The sequence below is a fragment of the Triturus cristatus genome, chromosome 7, assembly GCF_964204655.1.
Source record: "Triturus cristatus chromosome 7, aTriCri1.1, whole genome shotgun sequence".
NCBI classification, from domain to species: Eukaryota; Metazoa; Chordata; class Amphibia; order Caudata; family Salamandridae; genus Triturus; species Triturus cristatus.
The window spans coordinates 60,481,826-60,487,825 of record NC_140590.1 but is presented as its reverse complement, the minus strand read 5'-3'; positions in this window follow the sequence as shown (position 1 = coordinate 60,487,825).

The following is a 6,000-nucleotide window of genomic DNA, read 5'->3' as shown; positions in this document are numbered from 1 at the left end:
AAGGGAAGCTGGTACATGAAGTTCTTGAGTGGTTCACCCCAGTGGGTGCAAGTAAGTACTTGTTGAACTGATGATCTCTGATGGAGTTCTTGAGTGGTTCACCCCAGTGGGTGCAAGTAAGTACTTGTTGAACTGATGATCTCTAGACCCGATACATGTCCCGGGTTTTAAAATATCGCCCGAGACATGGCTCGGGTTTCGGGATAACTTCCCTCCTCAGTAGAGAAAATAGTTAGGGGTGGAAGAGAGGGCCGCCAAGCAACCGTCAAGGGCCTCGGTGCCCGCACAGGCACGCAGGTGCGTCGTCCAGGAGCTCGTCAGCTCAAAGCTCGAGGGAGCCATTTTTATAAACAACCGCAATGGACCGCACTCCGCTAGCCCCTCCTCCGGGTCGCCCCAAGGGAAGCTGGTACATGAAGTTCTTGAGTGGTTCACCCCAGTGGGTGCAAGTAAGTACTTGTTGAACTGATGATCTCTGATGGAGTTCTTGAGTGGTTCACCCCAGTGGGTGCAAGTAAGTACTTGTTGAACTGATGATCTCTAGACCCGATACATGTCCCGGGTTTTAAAATATCGCCCGAGACATGGCTCGGGTTTCGGGATAACTTCCCTCCTCAGTAGAGAAAATAGTTAGGGGTGGAAGAGAGGGCCGCCAAGCAACCGTCAAGGGCCTCGGTGCCCGCACAGGCACGCAGGTGCGTCGTCCAGTAGCTCGTCAGCTCCCTTGAGCCGGTGGGGCTGATGAGCCCATGGCTACGCACCTGCGCACCGTGAGTGGTACTTTACCAGAGGATATTTTTTGGCAGCCTACGCAGCAACCCTACACACATACCTACTCCCTGCTGACGAGAGGCAACTACCTCGAAACACGTGTCCAGGGATGGCTAACGCGACACTTATTTTCATTTTAAACTTTTGGCATAGGCGTACCCGCCGACGCTACTTCATGGACCACAATTCTTTGGGGTAACACGCTGGTAGGACTAGCAGAGTGCGGCCAATCGGATTTTAGCTTATTATTAATTGCATAGGCAAAACCGATGCATTACCAATGCTTGCTTTATTTATTACTAGCCCCCCCGCTCTCCACCCAACCGCCCCACCACTTTTTTTATTTCTATACAACTGCAATTAGGGGGTCGCCACGGGTAGCAGCTCCTACCCCTGGCTTGCTCTTTGCAACCCCTGCCAGTACCCTTGCGCCCACTGGATTCAACAGATCACAGTCAGAAAGGGCTCAATGATTTATATTTTCTTTTTGAAAATGAAATAAATGCAAAGCAGATTGCCTTTAATGCTTCAAATGCTTAATAAAGCCTTGTGAATGTTGTTCTCTGCCTCTCATTTGTCAGACAACAGAGCTTTACAGCTATGCTCTGCTTGAATCCAGGCCTGTCCTTGCTTTCAGTTGTGTTAATGTGATATGATGAAGGCAGTTAAATGATAAATAGGGCTGGGCGGTAAATTCTGTTCCGCTCGCGGAATTTGCGGAATTTGGGTAATTCCGCGTTCGGCGGAGAACACAGAATTGCCTACAATTATGCATTCCGCGGCTTCGCGGAATTTTTTGCTTGTTCGCGTTATCAAAATGCGTGTTCGCGAGATAATTGCCCCCGAGCATGTAAACAGTGTTTGCGAACAGGAAAAAAGCATCGCGAACATGCAATACCGCGTGTTCGTGTAATTTCTGCATGCTCGCGGAGATTTTTTACCGTTTCGCGGAGCTTTGCGTAGCGCGATTACGCAAATTCCGCCCACCCCTAATTATGATAAAGGCCACACGTTCAGCCAGGAAGGAATGACCTTGTGTACTGCCTCAGAGAAGGCTCTCTGATGTATTGGAAGAGAGTCCTTTTACTTCCTCTCTCTACTTGTGACCCAGGAAGAAATCCAGCTTTCCACGACCCAGCACTGGGAGCACTTGCAGTTTGCGACTAACAGTGGTGGGTGCTTTGAAAAGAGCTAAACATAGTGCCGCTGGCAGCAATATCATGGCCTGTGACTTTGTCTTTGCCAATATCAGTGACGGCAAAGCCACAGTTGTCTCTGTGTAGATGCCAGTGTAGCTACGCTGTCAGGCTGAGCCAATGACTTCAACAGACAAACCACTGGGTCTTCTTGAGCAGGTTGGTCGTGCTTTCTTCTGCCTTTCTGTGTGCCTTCAAGGAAGAGGTGTGACACAGTGGCCAGAGCGTCTGACTCTGGTGCGCGGGGCTCGTGGTTCGATCGCCAGCGGCAGCCCAGCATCATGTGACTCTGGGCAATAGCTCACTTAGGGGCATATCAACAACAACCGGCGATAATTATCGCTGAGCGCACTTCGAGCTAGGATAATTATCGCTGGCTAGCGCCGATTTTTATCGCTGAGATAGCGTGCTATTAGCAATACTTATCTCATCAGCGATCAAAATCCTAGCGCTAACTGGCTAACGTGAGATTATCGCTGGAAGCCCAGCGATAATCTCACATTAGCTAGTTGATAGGGACTCACAAACGTAGCCATGATATCCACCTTCCATAGGATTTCATGGCTAAGTCAGTCCTGAAGCAGGCGTAAGGAAAGTAGCGATAACAGGGGTTATCGCTACTTTTCCTGACGCTATGCTTCATAGCGTTAGGCTTGCTGATAGGAGAAATGTTACTTAGCGACATTACTCCTGTCATGCCAGGTCAGGAACGCCCACTTTGCATCTCATTAGAGATGCAAAGCTGGACGTTGGGAATCCCCACGCTAAAGCAAGGTTTCACGCATTAGCGTGACCTTGCTAATTAGGCGATGAAATTATCGCCGCTTTTCGGCCGAAAACGGCCGCAAAAGCGGCGATAATTTTTTATCGCCTGCTTGTTGATATGCCCCTTAATCTCCCGATGGCCCCCAGCACCTGGATACCCTTAGGAGTGATAAGTCATGCTTTACAAATCTGGAATGATTAATTTATTGTACATTGTATGATGGGTAGTTAAAAGTAATGCTAGTTGACACATGACAATTTACTACATTTTCACCCCCATTAAATAGCAATTGTTCTTCCACAGCTTGGTGAGGTGAAAATGTATGTAACTATAATGTATTTGGAGTTGACCCAATGAGCTTTAACATATTTATGAAAAGGGAGTAAGTAAGTAAAAAATGTACACATTGGGTTGTTTGGGTAGACACTCAAAATATTGAGACCAACAGAGTAGTAACATGTTTCTTAAAGTCAGAGCCAGGGTGGACATTCCAGCTGACAAATGATAAATGTCTTTGTTCAGCTTGGGCACTGGATGATTAAAACAAATATACTATATTTCGAGAAGTACAATTGTGTTCCTGTGTTCACAGTTTGGCTCATTTACTTGACTTTTTTATAAACATCTTTAGAATTATCCATGAATATCATATGACGGGGGTGCAGGGTGCAGCTAGAGGAGAACCGATCTATTTCCTACAGTGCAAAGCAACTGCGACTCGGTGATTCTTCTTAAAGCACATAGACACCTCCCGTTGTTTACATTCATTCAGATGAACATATCTATTTTAGGGCAGCTATGCACTTTAACAAAAAATCACTTAATCAATCAATCAATCAATCAAAAGCATTTGTACAACGCACAGCTGCATCACCAGAAGCGCCCCCGCGCTCAAACGAAGACTGATCATTAAACGAGTACAGTGCACGGGTGCTAATCGTTATCGAAAAGAAAGGTTTTCAATTCTTTTGTGAAAGTCGAAACAGAGGCAGCTCAGTTATCGAAGTGGATTCCACAGCCTGGATGTCAGGACCATGAAGGATCTCCCTCACTGACCAGCTTTGGTGAATGTTGGGACCTGCAGCAATAGAAGATCATTCGGCTCTGCATTGCTTATACGGACAAAGTCTTTTTCTCAGATAGGAAGGGACCTCACCCAAAAGGTCCTAAATGCAAGAGTAAGGGCTTTGAATTTAATTAAATTTATGACTGGCAGCTCAGCCCAATAAAGTTTCTTCAAATGAGGCGCTTTTGACTGCCGATAAACAACTTTTCGATTCAGTCTAGCTGCCGCATTTCGGACCATCTGAAATCTTTTAATTAGGAAGACCCAGATAGAGACTATTTGCACATTCGAAACGGGCGGTTACCAAGGTGTGGAGCACCGTCTTATGAGTATACTCTGTGATCAAATGCAGTAACTTCGTCAAAGATTTGAGTTTTAACTGATGACACTTGTGATCCAACGCAAATCATAAAATTTACATATCCTTCCTATGTCACAGATTCTTATTCAAAATTCATTCATTCATTCACTCATTTGGCGGGGCCCACAACACCAACACACTCGTCATTCAATCAATCTCACTCGAATCTGTACACTGGATGAAAAGGGCGCTGGACATGTGGGTACCTTATTAACTATGAGGATTAATTTGCTTTTACATTATATACACATTCTATATACATCTTCAGGATCCTGACTTTAACATCAAGGCACTCCACTATTTGGTCGATGGACCAACTAGTTGGACTGGTTGATGGTGCATTAGAACCAGCTAAAACACAATTAAAGCCTAAGAAACATTTGATATTTCAATTATTAATTTAAGTACCACAGACTCATTTCCTATTATTTCAATTTTGCTTATCTAAACATTTTATCAAACTCTTTTACTCACTACTGCTCATTAATTTGATTTAGATTTATTGAAGAGAAATTAAACATAAAAATACTCTTAGACATAGATTTGAAAATCCAGTAAATCATTTACCCATTGTTAGATGACGATATCTTCAGATCAAGCAGGGAGTTATCTGCTTTCTCAAATGAAGACTCCCTCAAAAAGACAGTCTGACCCTCGACAAAGGATCAAACCGTCATACAAAATACAGGATGCGGCGTAATAAAGATCAGAAATTCAGCAAAGTCCATACATCAATCCAGAGTACAGATTAATTCCACACTCAGACTGGTGACATAGAATAAAATTTAGGATTTGTGAAAAAGGAACATCCACCCAACAAAACTCTTTCTGAATGGAAATTAACACAAAGATAAACGTAACGTAACCGCAACCACAGCTCCAACTCCTGTACAACCATCCACACCACATAATGACTGAGGAGGGTATTTTATACCCTTTTTCCCTTACTTCCTACCGGATATGGCAACTTTTAGGGGCAGAGAAAATGTTCTGATTGGACAGTTCGGGGTTATCAATAGTTCAAAACAATTTTCCCAGAGTAAACTGGTTCTCCAGGGTGACTTGGCGCAGGGGGTCACGAATCAAATGTTATTTTTCTCTGTTTCTCCGGCGAGAACAGTAAATGTATCTTCTCAAGGTAAAAGGGTCCCATTGACAGGCTCATTTCCTGTCTTTTCCGTTGTTCCCACACGATCGACAATTGGCTTGCGGTCAAGTCCCCAACTTTCGGCCTTGGCAGGGAACACGATGTCAGGAGTTCAGGTCACCACATGATCTCAAGAGCCATCTGGGCATGCCCAGAAATCATCGCGCTCACATGGTGGCATCTGCTTCAGTAAACGCCATCTTGGGTACTGCAGCCTAGTAGGCCCGAAAGTCAACTTAAGCAAAATTAGACACAACAACAATTAAAATATAGAAATTAAGATTCTAATGTTTAATACTAATCCCAATATATATTAGTATTTTCCTAGCTGTAGCAACATTTAAAGCGATAATACTTACCATACGGTAACTTGGAGCCACAATGCAATCGCAAAGCAATATAGACAATGCAATTTACTATTTTAACACACTCTAAGGTTAGTTTGCGTACCATTGTTAATTAGTTAATTGTTCTGCCATGCAATTAGCAATTTAGTCCCACGTGTATTTTGTGTTTACCAAGGTGCAGATGTTGGTTAGTATCACTTCCACTTCAAACATATTATGTAAATTAATTTTAGAATGATTACATAATTAATTATATGCAAATTAGAGGAGGTATACAAAATTTTGTTTTACCTTCCCCATCACTTGTTTTGAGTAGAAAAAGAGGTTTAAATCAAACACTATTACC